At 40.5% G+C, this 20429-nt stretch overlaps 1 protein-coding gene across 1 annotated transcript in view; it reads left to right on the plus strand.

Annotated features, from left to right (window-relative positions):
* LOC308679194 (vomeronasal type-2 receptor 26-like) overlaps nucleotides 1-20429 on the plus strand; it is a gene marked incomplete at both ends in the record, with an annotated part of 478617 nt that overhangs the window by 190621 nt on the left and 267567 nt on the right. The gene's annotated exons all lie outside the window — the stretch shown is intronic.

Below are 20429 nucleotides of genomic sequence, written 5' to 3' on the forward strand. Positions count from 1 at the left end.
GAGAAGGGCGGTATACAAATAAAATTAATAAATAAAATTAATAAATATAACATCTGTAAATTTTTTAGTAAACTGTCTTTCAATCGTCAGCATTATATTTACATATCTTTCAGTTGTGTCCTGATATAGGTGCTAATAAGAAATCATCTTAATATAGTTCTGAAGGCACGAGATTTTTATTGTAATGTACTGAAAGCAGGTTCATCGCCACCCCCAGAATTCAAAAGAGGGTAGGAAGAAGGAGCGCGAAAGGCACAAATGGAAGGCATACAGCAAGGTGAAGAAATCACCTCGTTGATTGTAAAAGCAGTACAGCAAACTTTGGAAATTGCGCAGCCCCTGGCACCACCAGAAGAATCAAGGGGTCAAAGAATGACACGGGCTGCAACCAGACGAAAGGAACAACAACAATAAGAACAACAGAAGCAGTATCTTAAAATCACAGCTCAAGATTCTACTAATAATGAAGCAGTGGGAGGAGCGAGACCAAAGAGACAGATACATATGGATTTGCAAGATACGCTCCGAAAGCTTCAAGTCGCAAAAGATGGCGACAAAGTTTCTAACATGGAATGTTAATGGTCTAAACTCTCTGCAAAAGAGAGTTTAATTTAAAAATGATGTTACATGTTTGCAGGAAACGCATATTCGTGTATCAGATCAAAAATATTTGATAAATTCCAGATTGGGTATACAATTTGCTGCATTTGCTCCAGACAAGAAAAACGGAGTAGTTATTTACGTATGTGAAGAAGGATTTAACAGCTAACCTAATTGAAGCAGATAAACAAGGAAGATATATTATAATTGAACTTTTAATAGAAGGGAAGAAAATACTTTTAATTGGAATATATGAACCCAATCAACAGCAAGGAGAATTTTACAAACTTTTACACAATAAAATAACTCAGTGGGATTATAAATCATGTATTTTAATGGGAGACTGGAATGGAGTGTTGGACACACAGAAAGATAAAAAAGGACCTTTTAAAAGTACTCCAAATCATACTAGATTGCCTAAATCCTTTTTTGATATGAAAGACGATTTGGAACTGAGAGATGTTTGGAGAGAACGAAACGTGGAAGAAAGGGATTTTACTTTTTTTCTGATAGACATCAATCTTTTTCTAGGATTGATTTTGTACTAATTACTAATGATTTTTTTCTAGTGTTAAGAAGATTACGATATGTCCAAGAACTTTATCAGATCATAGTCCAGTATGGATGGAATTGGACCAGGGGAAGGGAGACAGAAGATCTTGGAGGTTAAATGAAAATTTGTTTAGATATGAGGAAAATGTGGAAGAATGTAAAAAACAAATGAAAGAATTTTTTACTATAAACATGCACAAGAGATCTTTATATGTAATTACACTTCCTAAATTTATGAATTTGGGGTGCATGAAAATCTCTAATATGGATAGCCAATTGGGGATTTCTATATAATCAATTTTTTTAATTTTTATCCACACGTCTATTAAAAGGTAAAGGTAAAGGTTCCCCCGCACATGCGTGCTAGTCATTTCCAACTCTAGGGGCTGGTGCTCATCTCCGTTTCAAAGCCGAAGAGCCAGCGTTTGTCTGAGGACGTCTCCATGGTCATGTGGCCGGCATGACTAGATGCCAAAGGGGCACAGAACGCTGTTACCTTCCCACCGTAGTGGTCCCTATTTTTCTACTTGCATTTGTACGTGCTTTCGAACTGCTAGGTTGGCAGAAGCTGGGACAAGTAACAGGCGCTCACTCTGCTATGTGGCACTCGGGGTTCAACATCTTATGATCAACAAGCTCAGCATCCTAACCCTGTGAGCCACCGCATCCCTACACGTCTAATAGTGCCTGTCTAATTTGATGATTCTGGAAGTACCGATGAGCCTTACATTTTCTGTCCCACATTATAGTATGCCACCCAATTTGCATGTCATGAACTTCTAATGCTAGTAGTCTTCTGTTCCTTAAGTGTATCCAATCCTTTATCCATAACGCTATTGCTGCTTGATAATATTTTTCCCAATTCGGGAGACCGAGCCCTCCTCTTTCCTTTGCATCCTGTAATAATTTTAACTTGATTCTTGGTTTTCTACCTTGCTAGATAAATTTGGATGTAATTCTGTTTAAATTTTCAAAAAAAAATCTTTACCTAATTTAATTGGTACACATTGGAATAAAAAGAGTGATTTGGGAAGTATATTCATCTTGATTGTCGCTATTCTCCCCATAAAGGAGAGCTGCAAGTTTTTCCATCTATCTAGGTCTGCTGTAATTTGGTCCATTAACTTGTCATAATTTTCTCTTTTGAGTGTAATACATCTTGACGACAGTTGGATCCCCAAGTACCTTACTCTGTTGGACGTCTGAATATTAATTTTTTCTACTAGCTCAGTTTCTTGTAAATTGGACATATTTTTAACTAACATTTTAGTTTTTTTCTTTATTAATTTTCAATCCCGCAACATCTCCATAATTTTGCAGCACCTGTAATAATCTTGTTCCAGATTCTAAGGGGTCTTCCAGAATGAAAACTAAATCGTCTGCATAAGCCTGTAATTTAAATGTCTAATTTCTGATTTCTAATCCTTTAATCAGCTTATCTTTTCAGATTATTCTTGTGAGTGCTTCTAAAGAAAGAATGAATAATAAAGGAGATAGTGGACAGTCTTGTCTCGTACCTTTTTATATTTGAATGCTATTTGTTAATTCTCCATTTTTGCCTCTTGTTTGGAATAGATTGCTTTAAACATATTTATAAATTTCCCCCCGAATTCCATATGTTTGAGCTGAGTCAACATAAAATTCCATTTGACATTATCAAACGCTTTCTGAGCATCAACAAAAATTAATGCCACTTGTTTTTCGCTGTGTAATTCATAATATTCTAAGATGTCTAGTATGATCCTGACATTATGTCTAATTTGTCTTTTAGGCAAGAAGCTGTTTTGGTCAGTATGGAAAAATTCAGCTAAATATATTTTTAGTCGTGAAAATCTTGTAATCCATGTTCAGTAAAGAAATGGGCCTATAATTTTTAATGCAGGTCAAATTTATTTTATTTATTTATTTTATTTAATTAAATTTTTATACCGCCCTTCTCCCGAAGGACTCAGGGCGGTGAACAGGGCATATCTTAAAACTACAAAAGTACAAAATCAGAGTTTTCTTTAGGGATTAGTGAGATGATTGCTTCTTTCCATGAGTTTGGAGTTTTTGCTGTGTTTAGTACCTCATTAAATAAATCCAATAAGGTTGGGACCAAAAGTTCTTGGAGGTTTTTATATATTTCAGACGGTAATCCATCAGGGCTAGGTGTTTTATTACTTTTTTGTTTTTTAATGGCTTCCATAATTTCCTGGACTGTTATATCTTTATTTAGTATATTTTGAAATTCTTCTGAAACCTTCGGTAAGTCTGCTTTCATAAGATATTGTGATATTCTTTCCTCAGTGATCATTTCATCCTCTTTATAAAGATTTTTATAGAATTCATACATCACCCATTTTTTCCTTCATTTTGATGTACTATCTCCCCTGCTTGATTACTTAATTTACTAATCCATCTATTATAATAATAAGGGGTGGGAGGCTGAAGGCAAACTGTTCTGTTCCAGCCTACGACTGGCCCTGTTTGAATGTCAGAGACAACCCCTTTTTATAATCAACAGGCTGGAAAAAACCCAACCAAATTTATTTACAAAGAGTTCAAACAAAAGTTAAATGAAAAGTTCAAAGAAGACTAAAACCAAAAGGTTAAACAAGAGTTAAACAAGAATAACAGACCAGGACTCTAGCAGAAGATCTTGAAACGGTTTCCTTCAGCAACCAGCACCTCACACACATTCCCCTTTTATCAGCAGTCCCAAGGCGTGGCTTCTCATTGCCTTCTCCCGAGTTGCTTCATTGCCTTCCTTTGTTCTGCTCTGCTAGATTGCTTCCAGCTCCTAGTGTCCCTGAACAGAGCCAGCTGTGGATTGTCTTCTTCCAATCCCTCATGCTCACATGGCTGAGTCTGAGGAGGAACAAGATGGGAGGTCCTGAGAGTCCTGCTGTGCATCAGAACCTCCCTCTGACATCAAAGGCTCTCCAACCCCTCCTCCTCCTCCTCTTCAGAATCTTCTGACCCAGCTCCCAGAACCACAGGCTGATGCTGAATCACAACAGAGACACTCTTTGTCCGACTCCTCCAAGGAGACTCATCCAGGTTGAACCTCTGACATAGCCCTCATCTTCCTTGGAGCAGACAAACCCCACAACCACGTCAACGTCCTGCCCCACTCGGGGATTGTGGTTTGTCACACAGTGAGCACACATTGGGACTGGATGGAAGCTGTTCCATGGAAAGCTGCCTTGGGCAATTGACCGATGGGTATGTTCTCAATGGTGATAGGGTTCGACTGGGGCTCACGTTGTTTTGGGATCTCACCCATGGCAGCTACTTGTGCTGGGGCAAAAGAAGCATAAATTGAATATTTTTATAATCATGAAATAATAAGCAAGAAACAAAACAACTAATAAAACTTAGCAACAAGATTAATATTAAAGACTGCTAATTGTCAAGCAATAACATTCAATGTTAGCAGCATTAATATTAATCTTCTTTCTTGTTAACAGACTGGTACATTATTTTCTTAACAGCAATAATAAGTTTAATGTGGCTCCATCACTGGTGGTTTTCAAGAAAAGATTGGAAAACCATTAGTCCAGGATGAGATAAGGACTCCTTGGGCAGGGGTTGGATAGAAGACCTCCAAGGTCCCTCCCAGCTGTCAAACATTGACATGTTTTTGCACTGACAATATAAGAGACAGCCTTTTGTTTAAACTGCTTCGCTTTGAATCTTGAAGGGATGGAATTTTCTAACAACTATTTTGAGAAGATTAGAAAAACCTGCATACAGAATGGGAAGTGAGACCTCATATGTAAAACTAATTGGATAATGTGATTTATGACATATAGATAAGGGCACAGAATGTATGTGTATATAATATTCTGCCTTTTAATATTCCCCAAAATATTTCTTTCTCGGGGCGGGGGGCTGCTGTGCTCCTACAGCCTGGAAGGGAGAACTGGGGGGAGGGGCTGAGGGAGAGGGGAGAACTGAAGGGACAGGCAGGTCCATCCTGGCAGTGAGGAACAGAGGGCAGCCCATATCCCAGTTCCACAACTGGAAAGTTCTCCCACTTGAACATCCCTCAGATTCTGCTCTCAGGGCCTGGAGACCTGATCCTGGGAGGCTCCAAGTTCAAGCTGTGTTGTTTTTTTTATTCCCATTTATATCCCGCCCTTCTCCGAAGACTCAGGGCGGCTTACAATCTAAGAAGCACAAATCAATGTGCTTAGCACATGTGTTGCTTTTCCATGCCAGTTAGACTCTCTCTCTCCTCCAGGATGCTCACAGCCAAGTCTCCCCGAAGCCGGGTTATGCCCAGAGAGGAGGAGGAAGCCCCTCCTCGGTCGGAAATGGGCCCTCCCCAATTTCTGAGTTTGTCTCTGTAATACTTTCCTGTCCGCGGCTGTCAGACCAGCATACCAAACCACAATACCATACGAGAGGACGCTCTCTATAGTAGACCGGTAAAAGAGGGTCATTAGCCGTTGTTCTACCCTGTTCTTCCGCAAGACCCTAAGAAAATGAAGCCTCTGTTGGGCCTTTCTAGCCACCTGGGTTGTGTTGACTTTCCAGGTCAGATCTTCACAGAGGTAGACTCCCAGAAATTTAAAGGAGGAAACTCTCTACACAGTCTATCTGTAGCTGCTTTCAAAGAACCTTTGATCTGGGGGAACAAAGTGGGGGGGGGAGTGATCTGTCTGTTGGGGCTGTAGGAAGAAGGCAATCAACAAAGGAATGCACGAAGTTTCTTTCTTCCCACGGAAGGACCTGACAACCAAATTGATGGGATCCTAACCAAATGGAATTTTGAGAGGAGTGGGTTGAACTGGGAATGCTTATATGGATTTGAAATGTGACTCAAGACCAGATCCTGTCTCATATCTCCACAACCAATCTTATCCTTAGTAATTTTTTTTCCTTTTGGACAACTCGGCTCCCAAGAGTCCTTATTTCCTAAGATGTGAATTGGGGTAGGTCCTGACATTTCCTGTGCAGTCAGAATTCAGAAATGACATATAATACTGTCTCTTATTAGACTAAAACAGTTCAGTTGACATCTAGATATGTGGGTCTGTTTGTGATAAATTGTAGGGGTGATACAGAAATGATTTACATTCTTCAATCTTTCTTTTTTTTCTTGCATTCTATTTTGATACATGAACTTATTAATGTTCTGTATTCTACATTATGCATTTTGTTATGGCTTAAAGGCTAATTAACAATAAAACATTCTAATATATTCATGAGAACCAAATTGGATTTACTAAACGGTAATATTATGGGTTTGATCTGACCCCCAGTATAACACAGCATTCTTCATTGCCCTTTTTAGATCAGGATTGAAACTGCTTCAGAGGCTCTGAGTGATAAAAGCAATTTCCCTTTTTTCCACCCGATGCTCCCCAAACAAGGGATCCAGTACCCGGCAATTGTCCAGCTCCTCCTCCATTTCAGATGGACCCTGATTGGCCTCTTTGCGTCAGACACAGAGAAGGGAGAGAATTTCATGAGGATTTTTACTCCTGTGCTTGTCAAAAATGGAATTTGTGTTGTTATATCACAACTATTCTCAACAACTGATCACATAACATGCCTCAAGGATGCCCTCTCTAAATGGAGACAAGTCAATGTCTTTGTCCACTTCCTAGAACATGTTTCCATTTTTGACAGAATTCTTCCTTTTCATTTAACACTTATGCGTCTGCCAGGACCCATTGAAGGGAAAGTGTGCATCATGTCAGTCCTGGGTTATTTGACAATTACAAGGCACAGACTTTACAAATACGTCCATAGCAGTTGGAGATTTTCTTATCAGGAAAAGAAAGAAAGGCAAAAAGATGATGTCTTTGAACCCCAATTCTATGTGGAACCCCAGTTTCAAGATCATTATTTCCGTTATTCTCTTTCAAAACATGTCCTTTCTGTCAAAGGCCGAAAAAGATGCACCCAGGAAGCCCCACTGGAAACCCAAAACAAATGGTACAGGAACTGGATCCCAAGTTCTGAACATTATTACAGTTTTGTTAAGACTCTGGCCCACACCTTGAAAGCTGCATATTCCTCCAGATTGAGGAGGAGAAGCAAGGAGGTCGAAGAGAGTTCAAGGCTGCAGCCGTGGCAGGTATGGGATCCTGGCAAGAATCTGTCAGTTACTTTTTAAAAAAGCATCCAAAGGAGGTGGAGGGGAACCATCTGAACCTCTTTGTGGTAGAAACGGCAAGAGTTCTGGACAACTGAATCACTCATGGGATAATGTTCCAAAGAGTGGACATCACAACAGATACTGTATATAGAAATAATGTTGTTGTTGTTAGCTGCGAAGTCGTGTCCGACCCATCGTGACCCTATGGACAACGTTCCTCCAGGCCTTCCTGTCCTCTACCATCTTCTGGAGTCCATTTAAGCTCACGCCTACTGCTTCAGTGACTCCATCCAGCCACCTCATTCTCTGTCGTCCCCTTCTTCTATTGCCCTCAATCTTTCCCAGCATTAGGCTCTTCTCCAGTGAGTCCTTCCTTCTCATTAGGTGGCCAAAGTATTTGAGTTTCAGCTTCAGGATCTGGCCTTCTAAAGAGCAGTCAGTGTTGATCTCCTCTAGGACTGACTGGTTTGATCGCCTTGCAGTCCAAGGGACTCGCAGGAGTCTTCTCCAGCACCATAGCTCAAAGGCCTCAATTCTTTGGCGCTCAGCCTTTCTTATGGTCCAACTTTCACTGCCATACATTGCAACTGGGAAGACCATAGTCTTGACTATACACACTTTTGTTGACAGGGTGATGTCTCTGCTTTTTAGTGTGCTGTCTAGATTTGTCATGGCTTTCCTCCCGAGGAGCAAGCGTCTTTTAATTTCTTGGCTACAGTCTCCATCTGCAGTGATCTTGGAGCCCAGGAAAATAAAATCTGTCACTATCTCCATTTCTTCCCCATCTATTTGCCAGGAATTGAGAGGGCCGGATGCCATGATCTTGGTTTTCTTAATGTTAAGTTTCAACCCAACTTTTGCACTCTCCTTCTTCACCCGCAACAAGAGGCTCTTTAGTTCTTCTTCACTTTCTGCCATTAGAGTGGTATCATCTGCATATCTTAGGTTGTTGATGTTTCTTCCGGCAATCTTAATTCCAATTTTTGATTCATCTAGCCCTGCCTTTCTCATGATGTGCTCTGCATATAAGTTAAATAGGCAAGGTGACAGTATACAGCCTTGCCGGACTCCTTTCCCAATTTTGAACCAATCAGTGGTTCCGTGTCCAGTTCTCACTGTTGCTTCTTGGCCCGCATATAGGTTTCTCAAGAGACAGATAAGATGGTCTGGTACGCCCATCTCTTTAAGAACTTGCCACAGTTTGTTATGATCCACACAATCAGAGGCTTTAGCATAATCAATGAAGCAGAAGTAGATGTTTTTCTGGAACTCTCTAGCTTTCTCCATGATCCAGCGTATGTTGGCAATTTGATCTCTGGTTCCTCTGCCTCTTTGAAATCCTGCCTGTACTTCTGGTAGTTCTCGATCCACATACTGCTGGAGTCTAGCTTGTAGGATTTTAAGCATAACTTTACTAGCGTGAGAAATGAGTGCAATGGTGCGATAGTTTGAACATTCTTTGGCACTGCCTTTCTTTGGAATTGGAATGTAAACTGATCTTTTCCAATCCTGTGGCCACTGTTGAGTTTTCCAAATTTGCTGGCAAATTGAGTGTAGCACTTTTACTGCATCGTCTTTTAAGATTTTGAATAGCTCAGCTGGGATACTGTCACCTCCACTAGCTTTGTTGTTGCTCAGCTTTTCTAAGGCTCACTTCACTTCACATTCTAGGATGTCTGGCTCGAGGTCAGTGACCACCTCATTGTGATTATCAGGGATGTTAAGCTCATTCTTGTATAGTTCTTCTGTGTAATTTTGCCACCTCTTCTTAAGCTCTTCTGCCTCTGTTAGGTCCCTGCCGTTTTGGTCCTTTATCATGCCCATTTTTGCATTAAACGTTCCCTTCATCTCTCCAATTTTCTTGAAAAGATCTCTGGTCCTCCCTATTCTATTGTTTTCTTCTATTTCTTTGCACTGTTCATTTAAGAAGGCATTCTTATCTCTTCTAGCTATTCTCTGGAATTCTGCATTCAATTGGGCATATCTTTCTTTTTCTCCTTTGCCTTTCGCTTTCCTCCTTTCCTCAGCTATTTGCAAAGCTTCCTCAGATAGCCATTTTGCTTTCTTGCATTTCTTTTTCTTTGGGATGGTTTTGGATGCTACCTGTTGTACAATGTTGCGAACCTCTGTCCATAGTTCTTCAGGCACTCTGTCTATCAAATCTAATTCCTTAAATCTATTTGTCACCTCTACTGTATATTCAGCAGGAATATGATTTAATTCATACCTGAGTGGCCTAGTGCTTTTCCCTACTTTCTTCAGTTTAAGCCTAAACTTTGCAATGAGAAGCTCATGGTCTGAGCCACAGTCAGCTCCTGGTCTTGTTTTTACTGACTGTATAGAGCTTCTCCATCTTTGGCTGCAGAGCACATAGTCAATCTGATTTCTGTGTTGACCATCTGGTGATGTCCATGTGTAGAGCCGTCTCTTGGGTTGTTGGAAAAGAGTGTTTGCTATGACCATTGTATTCTCTTGACAAAATTCTATCAGCCTGTGCCCTGCTTCATTTTGTACTCCAAGGCCAAACTTGCCTGTTATTCCAGTTATCTTTTGGCTTCCTACTTTAGCATTCCAATCCTCCATGATGATGAGGACATCATTTTTGGGTGTTAGTTCTATAAGGTGCTGTAGGGCTTCATAGAACCGGTCAATTTCATCCTCTTCAGCACTGGTGGTTGGGGCATAGACTTGGACTACTGTAATATTGAATGGTTTGCCTTGGATTCGAACTGAGATCATTCTGTCATTTTGAGGATTGTATCCCAGTATTGCTTTTCCTACTCTTTTATTGACTATGAAGGCTACTCCATTTCTTCTGAGGGATTCTTGCCCGCAGTAGTATACCTGATGGTCATCTGAATTAAATTCACCCATTCCTGTCCATTTTAGTTCACTGATACCTAAGATGTCAATGTTCAGCCTTGTCATCTCTTGTTTGACCACGTCCAGCTTTCCTTGATTCATGGATCTTACATTCCAGGTTCCTATGGAGAAAAAATCTTTACAGCATCGGACTTTCCTTTCACCACCAGACACATCCACAGCTGAGCCTCCTTTTGGCTTTGGCCCAGTCGCTTCATTCTTTCTGGCGCTACTAGTACTAGCCCTCTGCTCTTCCCCAGTAGCATATTGGACGCCTTCCGACCTGAGGGGCTCATCTTCCAGCGTCATATCGTTTTGCCTTTTGGTACTGTCCATAGGGTTTTCATGGCAAAGATACTGGAGTGGGTTGCCATTTCCTTCTCCAGTGGATCACGTTTTGTCAGAACTCTCTGCTATGACCTGTCCGTCTTGGGTGGCCCTGCACGGCATAGCTCATAGCTTCATTGAATTATGCAAGCCCCTTCGCCACGACAAGGCAGTAATCCATAGAAATAATAGTAAAGGTAAAGGTTCTCCCACACATGCGTGCTAGTCATTTCCAACTCTAGAGGCCGGTGCTCATCTCCGTTTCGAAGCCGAAGAGCCAGCACTTGGCCGAGGATGTCTCCGTGGTCATGTGGCCAGCATGACTAGACGCCAAAGGCACATGGAACGCTGTTACCTTCCCACTGTAGTGGTCCCTATTTTTCTACTTGCATTTTTATGTGCTTTCGAACTGCTAGGTTGGCAGAAGCTGGGACGAGTAACAGGCGCTCACTCTGTTACACGGCACTCAGGATTCAACCCGCCAAACTGCCGACCTTCTGATCGACCAGCTCAGTGTCCTAACCCACTGAGCCACCGCGTCCCTTATAGAAATAATAAGCAATAGTCATTTCTATAAACAGCTATCTACTTAATCAACAAAACTCAAAGTCAGAATATCATTTTTATCTTTTTTATCAGAGTCCAGAAATGGTTTCCAAGTGGAAACAAAGCTATTTACATTTCTTTCCTTAATCAATGTTATTAGCTTTGCCATATCCGTCAGTTTCTCCATCCATTGTTGCATGTGGGAATTGATGACTCTTTCCATTTTGGAGTACATAAAATTTTCATTACGCTCAGCATATATGATAAGAAAATTCCATTTTTTCCAATTCCTTATCCAATACTCAAAAAGGAAAGAATTCTAGATCCCATTAGATAGGTTTTTTTAAAGAAACATCTCGATTGAAATATAAATCTGGTCCCCATATATTTTTGCCTTGTCACAAGTCAGCCATGTATCGTAAAAAGGACCTTCTTTAAAATTGCTTTTCCAATGGACATTTGAAATATCTTTAAATATCTTTGACAATTTTAAATACCAACAGTACATGATTTTATACAATTTCACTATAAATTTCTCATAATTACATTATAATTCACTGTAAATTTCCAACAAGTCATTTTCATAAATATTCCTGTCTTCTTCCAGTGCATCATTAATGAAATTAACAATAATTATATGATTATATGATTTTGTTATCTAATAAATTAGTTGATACCACCAATTTATTAAAATCAGTGACTATTATACATACATAATAATATCAAAATAGTACAAATGAAACCTTAATGATTGATCTATATACTAGGTCCCATCTGTCTGTTCTAACACCAGATACCATAGTTTGTCAAATTCAAATTGATAAATAATAGATATTTTTCAACTGGATTTTAATTTCTCTATTCCAAAATCAAATATTTTTTAAGAAACTGGAAGTCTTTTAAAAGTGATATGAATAGTTTTATTTTAGAATTAGTATAAATCATGCATCATAAAAATCATTTATCAATTCTATCTGCCTTTATTAATAAATATATTGAAGACTAAATGATCAATTCATATCTGACCAGTTCTATGAGTAATATCAAAAAATATTCAAGTTCAATTATTAAAATAGTTTTTCCCACTTAATTATCACACCACTTAACTAGGTTTCTCGTGATGACTTTATGAAGATGTTTGTATCTCTCCAGTTCTATGAGGAAAATTAAAATTTGAGTTCAATTTTTAAGACAGTCTTTTGCCATTTAATTACCACACCATCCAATTCTCATTTAACTAGGTTTCTAGTGATGAGTTCATGAACAAATTTGTTAATATGAAATCAATTTATATCAAAGCATTCCCACAATCTATTAACAAAGTCTAATGACATGTGGGAATGACCTTGGGAAAGGGGGAAGAGATGCTCACTAGAAATGATCAGACAAGAGGGAGAGAAGACAAAGTAACTCAGAAAGGATCCTGCCTAACTTTTCAGGGTGAAAGGAGAGTTGGTGGGAGATTTATACTTTCAGACTTCCAGTATTCTGTAATATTTCTTACAATAAAGTAAAATTAGCTCTTCTGAGCCTGTCTGTTTACCTAAGAGAAACTTGGAAAAATCCATGCTTACTAGTATTCACTTTGCTTATGAATAATCTTTATAGGTTTGTGGGGTTTTATTGTTTTTGACTACTATAGAAAATTCCATATAATTGACATTTTTTGTCAATTACTGTATATTGTATGATTGACATTTTTTCCTGAATATTTTTTTAATTTTTTTTGAAAATAGTGGCAAGTCATGTCCCAACTAAGAATGCTTACAAATTAAACAACTTTTCAAATGTGAAAAGACCATGTGGGATAAAGAACCAAGTTTTCTGTTTTCAAAATTTCTGGATCTTTCCATTTTAGTTTCATACCTTTCTGTCGAAAGAGGAGTTTTGCAATTTTTCTCAGGAGATACTGTACTTGGACCAAAATGGAAATGTAGCAGCAGATCTGGGAATCACAAGCTGGGTGTTTCTCCCCAAGATGGATTTCATCATAGAACAACTGGGGAGTTTTGAAAGACAAAGATTTACTGTCAATCAAGATGCTCTTTTACAGCTAAAGTTGCTCAACAAGGTACCGTAGGTGAAATATTGGTGCCTTTTCTGTTTTCCAGAGCCTCAGGAACCATTTCAAGTTGAGTAAACCTAGTCAGTGTGATGGGGGAATTTTTTAGGCTGCTTGGGAGGCTTCAGTAGTATTAAGAAAGTGTCCTTCAGATGCTATAATATGGAACAATGTTCTGATTCAGACAACCTGGGATCCAGCAGGACAATTGTTTGGTCATTTTGTGTCTCCTCTGTTATTTATTATCTCCATAACCTGGTGAGAGAAGCCATCAAGTGTTGGGGAATGTAGTGCTGATTGCTTCAGAATCGCTTCTTTCTTGGCCTGAAATTTCAAAGGAGGCAATTCTGTTGACCTGAGTTCAGGTATGGATTGAGTTCAGGTATGGATTGAATCCAATGAAGTTTATTCAAGGCTGGCTGGAGGTCATAGAGGTCCCAGTGGAAAATAAGCTTTAGAATTAGAATTCAGCTTCTCCAAATATATATGCCACCCATCTCCCTGTCCAGAATGACTTTGAGCAGCTTACAATAGTGTATTGTTTGTATGATGTCTCATTTTGTATACTGCCCTGACCCAGAAAAAGTAGTGAAACATTTTGATCCAAAGGAAAGCCCTTCCTGATATCCAATGTAATAAGGAGCAGTATGAAAGAAACACAACTTACAAATATAAAAGCCTCTGTCTTTTTAAGAGGACTCTTCTTCTGAAAACCCTTGGAACACAATTAGCTACTTTCAGCCTCCTTGGGAAAAAGGAGTCTCCATATTTAACTATTAATAAATTTAGGTTTTTTTCCCCATGCCACTTGATGTAACCTAGTTCAAGTTCTTCTACAGAAATGACCTTGTTTTGGATAACTAGATGGGCTTTAGAAATATCCCTTCCTGACACAGGGCTCATTCTTGTGTCCTACATGCTGCAGCAAAAGATGCCTAATTTACCCTTTTTGAGGGACACGTTCTCACAACCTTGCCTCCATCTCACCTCACTACAATTCTAAAAACTAGAGTCGATTTTATTCTTAATTCACCAGCATGGCAGCATATGATTTGAACAAATAAATATACAAATCAGTAAAAAAAACCTGATTTCAATTGGACAGCTCCAATTTGAAAGGAATTTATTCTTCTTATCTTAACTAGGACATTGTACTACTTTCAAAGAGAAAATTTAATAGGAATACATCATCATATTTTACAATCATGAGTATATGAAGAATGGAGGACTGAATAGGGTTATGATGAGGAGTTAACTGGTTATACTTAATAATTGAACCATTTTTAAATTCTATCCCTCCAGTCCTTTCTTGAAATGTGACATGCCAGAAGCAGTTAATAAATAAAGAATCTACCAGTAGTTATATCTCCTATAACCATTTGGAACTAGTCAGAGACTTCATATTTACCTAAGCTACTTGGCTATTCCTATTTGTTTCTGTTTAGTCTCTGCCTCAGTCCAAATGTGTGGAAAATTATCATCCTGGATTTGTCAAACGGGTTAGAGAAGGAGAGCCAATTTGCTGCTACGACTGTGTTCCTTGTCCAGAGGGGACCATCTCCACTCAGGAAGGTGGGTGACACCATAGGGAAAGAAGGCCTTGTGGAAATGGATTTATCCAGAGCATTTTCATGAAAGTACATGTTGAAAGACGTATTGAAGCTTAACTGTACTCCTGTTTATTTTCTAAATACAAAATTTCTTATCTAAAGGGAAGACTAAGGCAGATTTGCCAAGTTTTACCAATGTCAGGGAAAATTACTTCTTTTGGTGAAATTGTTAAGAAACACATCTAGGAAAGTGACCCTGCTATCAGTTGTTTTACCAAAAATATCTTTTTTGAAAGATAAAAGGATATAATATTAAATGAATATTGGCTTTTGAGTTTTTCAGATACAGAAAAGTGCACCAAGTGTCTGGATGATAAATATCCAAATGAGGACAGAGTCCAATGTATCCCCAAAGTTATAATATTCCTGTCTTATGAAGAACATTTGGGCATCATACTGGTCCATTTTGCCATACTCTTGCTCCTAAACACAGGCCTTGTTTTAATCACCTTCATTAAATACCGAGAAACTCCCCTTGTCAAAGCCAACAACCGGGACCTCTCCTACATCCTCCTGGTCTCCCTCCTGCTTTGCTTCTTGTCTCCTTTTCTCTTCATTGGTCAACCAAGGAAAGCCACCTGCCTTCTCCGACAGACGGTTTTCAGCATCATCTTCTCAGTTGCCGTTTCTTCTCTCTTGGCCAAAACCATCATGGTGGTGTTGGCTTTCCTGGCCACAAAACCAGGAAATCGAGTGAAGAGGTGGTTAGGGAAGAGCTTGGTCAACTGTATCATCCTTTCTGGTTCTGCTCTCCAAATTATCATCAGCTCCATCTGGCTGGGAGTTTCTCCCCCATTCCCTGACTCGGACCTCCACTCCCAGCCTGGAGAGATCATCTTGCAATGCAACAAAGGTGCTGTTGTCATGTTCTACATCACCCTCAGCTACATGGGCTTCCTGGCTGCCATTTGCTTCACGGTGGCTTTCCTGGCCAGGAATCTGCCTGGAGCCTTCAATGAAGCCAAGCTAATCACCTTCAGCATGCTGGTCTTCTGCAGTGTCTGGGTGACCTTTGTGCCCACCTACCTGAGCACCAAAGGGAAATTTATGGTGGCTGTGCAGGTCTTCTCCATCTTTGCCTCCAGTGCTGGTCTACTAGTCTGCATCTTCATCCCCAAGTGCTACATTATCATTCTGAGGCCAGACCTGAATACAAAAGGGCATCTTACAGCCAGAATAAATGTAAATCCATGAGACTTAACACCATTACGATATTTAAAGAATTGGAAAAAATTCCTTTTATTTGAAAGAACATATTATTTACACATATGTAGGACTCAAAGAAAATCATATCTACATGTTTTAGAATAGGAATTGGTTGAATGATTGTAATTCTTATAACTCCCTTTCCTTTCATCTCAATAAATCTAGGTAAAGAGAACTGTGAAAGTCGTTCAGAGGAATTTGCTGTTCAGTAATTGCCAATGATCATACACTTTTTAAGAAATCATTGGAGCAATTATTCCTACTGAGAGCAGTTATATGTGTTTGTGTGAGAGAGTGAGTAGGAAAGAGGTAAAATGGAAACTGCAGGAACCAAGCTTTTATAATCTCCACTATCATCTTCTATCTCCGTGGAAGCCATCCAAAGGAAGACTGAGTGTCAGACCCCTCAACTTTTCTATTTCTTTTTACTTTCGGGTTCTGTCATTTTACCGGGAAGGGAGAGGCTGTTTGGCTATGCTGTTGGGAGGGGGGAGGTTAGTCAGTGTTTCCTCTGCTTTGTTCCTCATCCCTTTGATGTCTCAGGGTGTGAACGGGAGAGGAATGTGCTCTGGGCCATCTGTCTTATCTCCACTCCAATGGGAGGAGACCAGATAGAAGTGAAACCCTGAGAATGGTGCCTGGGATCTGCATTTAGCACCTTGGTTCCCATAACAACTTCACATCTGAGCAGTGGATAAAACCAAATTGGATGTTTGGGTGGGATTTTGAGAGGGATGCTTTAATGTAACATTTTGTGCAGGAAAACATTAGATCTTGCTTTGTTCTTCTGCTATCACTGACTCTCAATAAAAGTTCCTTTTGAAACAATGCCTCTTTCAAGAGTTCTGCTTTCTTGAGAGGACTATCTGAGGTAGGACAGAGATGTCCAGCAGCATGGATATCCAGCAGCATGGATTCCACTGGTGGGTTCACGACTGGTAGGACTTTGCTGTGGGGTGAAAAGAAAAAAAACATATAGCAGTGCTCATCTTAGTGAACAGCCCTCAGTTTCATTTTTCACACAAGAATAGGATAAACTCAGTCAACTGCTGGGAGATATGAAGAGATCAAAAGCCTCTCTTCTCTCTGCTTCATAAGGAAAAGCTTTGCTTTGATTTGGTGACCCCAGCTGAAAGGGTCCAAAATTGCCATGGTCCAATTGAAGCTTCTGAATACCACATTCAAGGTCTCTTTTTAGACAGGCTACTTCCTCTTGGGCTTCTCGGGAATGGTCTAATTTTCTGAAAAGGAACTTCCCTTTCCCCCACCTGGCCATGGTGGAGAAATCTGGGAAAAGGAGACATGTGTAAAATTGGAAGCTGCTCCAGATGAAGAGAAGTCACTAAAATCATCCCTGTCTTTGCAGCGCCCTTCCCTCAGAGACTTGATTCCATCCATTCAAAAGCTTTTGGTATTGCTGGCTAAGTCTCCTGGCCATGAGAAGCCTCCTAGGGGCCTTAAGCAAATGGCATTCCTTATCTTTTCCTTCCCCATTAGTCAATAGGTGCCATTCATCAAATCTGAAGATTTCCAGAAGAGTCCCATGGAAGCAGAACAATTGGTGGAAAGTCAATGTGTACTCAGGAGCCTCAGGAGGATGCCATTTGCCCTATGCCCAGTCCCTGTGTGCATCCTTGAATTGAGAAAGAGGCAGAAGTGTTCCTTTAGATGCCTCCATGGATGCCTCCATTCCTGAAGTAGCTTCTTCCCTTTCCATCTCCATCTCCCCTTCCCAACCTCAAGTCCATGAAAGTTTCCTGATCTGTCAGTTTCACTGAGCATTTCTAATATACCTAATAAATGGTTGAAGACTGTTTCCTGCAAGAAGAACCTGCTGGTTGTTATGGGAGAAATAGCAAAATGGGATTTTTACACGCACACACACAAATACATGAAGTTACTTTTTTTCCAAGAAAAAAAATCTGTGGAATCTAATTTCTCTCTGTTCTGCATAATTGACAGGAACAAAACAGAAATTTCAAGGCTGTTGCTGGGAAAAGACCCACTCCAATTGAAGGAGCTTTTGCAGAAAAATCTCCAACTAATTGCAGAAAATATTTTGGTTAGACCAGGGGTCAGCAACCTGAAACAGTGAAAGAGCCACTTTGAACCAGTTCCCTCACAAAAGGAAAAACTGGGAGCCGCAAAAAATATGTGTGCATGCGCATACATGCGCGCATGCGCAGAACAGGGTTTGACTGAATAGTGGAGCCAAGGCGAGATATGCACCTGCCCTGCATATTTGAATTGATTGGTTGAACTTTTTTAATCCCACTTTTTTTTTTTGGACTGCACATGGCAGAGGACTGGGAGCCGCAGGAGACGGCTGAAAGAGCCGCATGCGGCTCTGGAGCTGCAGGTTGCAGACCTGTGGGTTAGACAGTTAGTTACAAAGTCAGTTACATAGATAGTTGTGTAGATAGATAGAGAGACACACAGAGAGAAAGTTGGCTCCGTAGGGAAGCAGGACTTTTCTTGTTGTGGGTATTTCTTCCAGTGATGGAGCCCCCATTAAGAGTAAGCCTTATTATTATGGTTAACAAAATAACCTACCAGTCCGTTATCTTTTATTCTTTTTTTCTTCTTCAATGCCCCCAAAAAGGTGTTCCCAGGTGTCGCAAAGCAGCCAGAAGAGGTGGAGGTGGCCCCCATCCGGGTCTGAACCATTTATTCCAGAATCCATCCATTCCAGAATCCATCCATCCCATCATGGATCAGTTGCCAAAGGCCCCTTTCCTCGGCACAGCCAACATCCCGTCCCCCCCCTCTAGCTGACATTGTGAAGAACCACAATCCCCCAGGGAGGCAGGAGCTTGTCGTGGTTGTGGGTCTTGTGTGCTCCGAGGAAGATGAGGGCTACAAAGAGTGTCTCTCCCGTAAACAATATGGAGAAACATACATTACAGGAACCCCAAAATGGCCTCCAGACTCAGGAGGGATTTTTCCCCTGTTGAGAGACTCCTGGTTTCCTCACCAGAACTGTCTCTTTTCTCTTTTCTTTTTATGCACTTTTTAAATGTAGCTCTGTTTAGCTTTGGGGTTTTATTCGGGGGGTTTTTTCGGGGGGGGGGGGAGTTTGTATTTTAAGGTTTTGAATAAAATAAAAAATTGATTTAAAAAAAGGATATGAGAAAAAGTACAAAAGAAATCTTCCTGGGCAGCTGGACTTCAACTCCCAGAATTCCCTAGGCTCCACTTAGGGTCCTCAACCCTCTTTGCACGCTTTAGCTGTTCTTCGCACTGCCTGTAAGGAGGGTCTGCAGTCCGGCCTTTCAGTCCCAGCTGGCCCTGCAGGGAGGAAGCGAGCAGGAGGTGTCTTGTGCTTGTGGAGCGGTGCCTGTCCCAGGACTCTCTGCGGCTTGTGATGTTGGGATTTTGGTGGATGCCCTGAGACGACCGGTCCCTCCGTTTTCTGGCACTTCAGACGGGAAAAGAATTTGAAAAGTTGAGGTCGGCTATCAAGAAAACCCCGTCAGCCAATACAATAAATGCAGAACTGGTATTTTCTCTCTTGATGAAGTCGTCTCTTTGGGTAGCTGTGTCGATTGTGGAACCGGCTCTTGATTTTATACCTGTTATTGGTCCTCTGTTTGGTGGAGCGAGTTCATACATTGTCACCTATCATTTTCTGAACAGCTTTCTTGACAATGCTGTGGAAGACGCCCAAAATGTTCGGGCAAAACGTCTTGGCTGATCAGAGTCCCAGGGAAAGTTTGAAAAGAACTCTCAAATGCCCCTTTGAAGGAAACAGTCGAGCATTTCATCCAAAGAATATAACAATGTCTCGGTGCCTTATTACTTTCTTGTTTTCAAGAATTCTCTGATTGATCACCCTGTAGCAGATATCTCCATGGGAACTCAGAAATTAATTATGGTTTGGGGGTGTTTGCTTTTCTTGTTTTTTCTCTTTTTCTTTCTTTTCTGTTCTATTTGTAACAATTCTAAATAAGAAAAGCAATAGAGAATTTGATATGAAGATGCATATTTTGTAATGGTTTTTGAAAGAGAAAGAAAGGAAGAGAGAAAGAGGGAGGGGGAGAGGGAGGGGGAGAAAGAAAGAGAGGAGAGAGAGATGGTGGGAGGGAGGCAAGCAGAGAGGGGGAGAGAGAGGAAGAGAAAGAGGGAGTAGAAGGGGTAGGAGGAAAAGAGAGAAGAGAGGGAGGGAGTGAAAGGGAGAGGGTGGGGAGAGAGAGAGGAAGAGGGAAGAAAGGAGAGAGGAAGAGATGTGTGGACAGAGAGAGAAAGAGGGAGAGAGAAAGGGAGGGAAGGGAAGGAAGAGAAAGAAAGAGGGAGAGGGGGAGAGGAAGAGAGAGAAGGGAATCAAAGGGGGGGGGGGTCAGACAGCCACTAACCTTTGCAGTGATTTGCATTCATTTGTCTAAACGTTGCAAGATCCAGACTTCTGTAGCCCATTCAGTATCCAGAAGCATTTTCAATATCCAGCTGCTTATTTTTAACTTGGTTTGGATTTGTGTTTCGAAACTCTCTTTATTCTTGAAGGGTTGTGAAACACCCAGGGTTGAAAAGGGGGGTGAGCTGCCATAAAAAGTCTCTAAATGGAGTAATTCAT

This window comes from Vipera berus (genome assembly GCF_964194415.1).
Source record: "Vipera berus genome assembly, contig: HAP1_SCAFFOLD_27, whole genome shotgun sequence".
Taxonomy (NCBI): Eukaryota; Metazoa; Chordata; class Lepidosauria; order Squamata; family Viperidae; genus Vipera; species Vipera berus.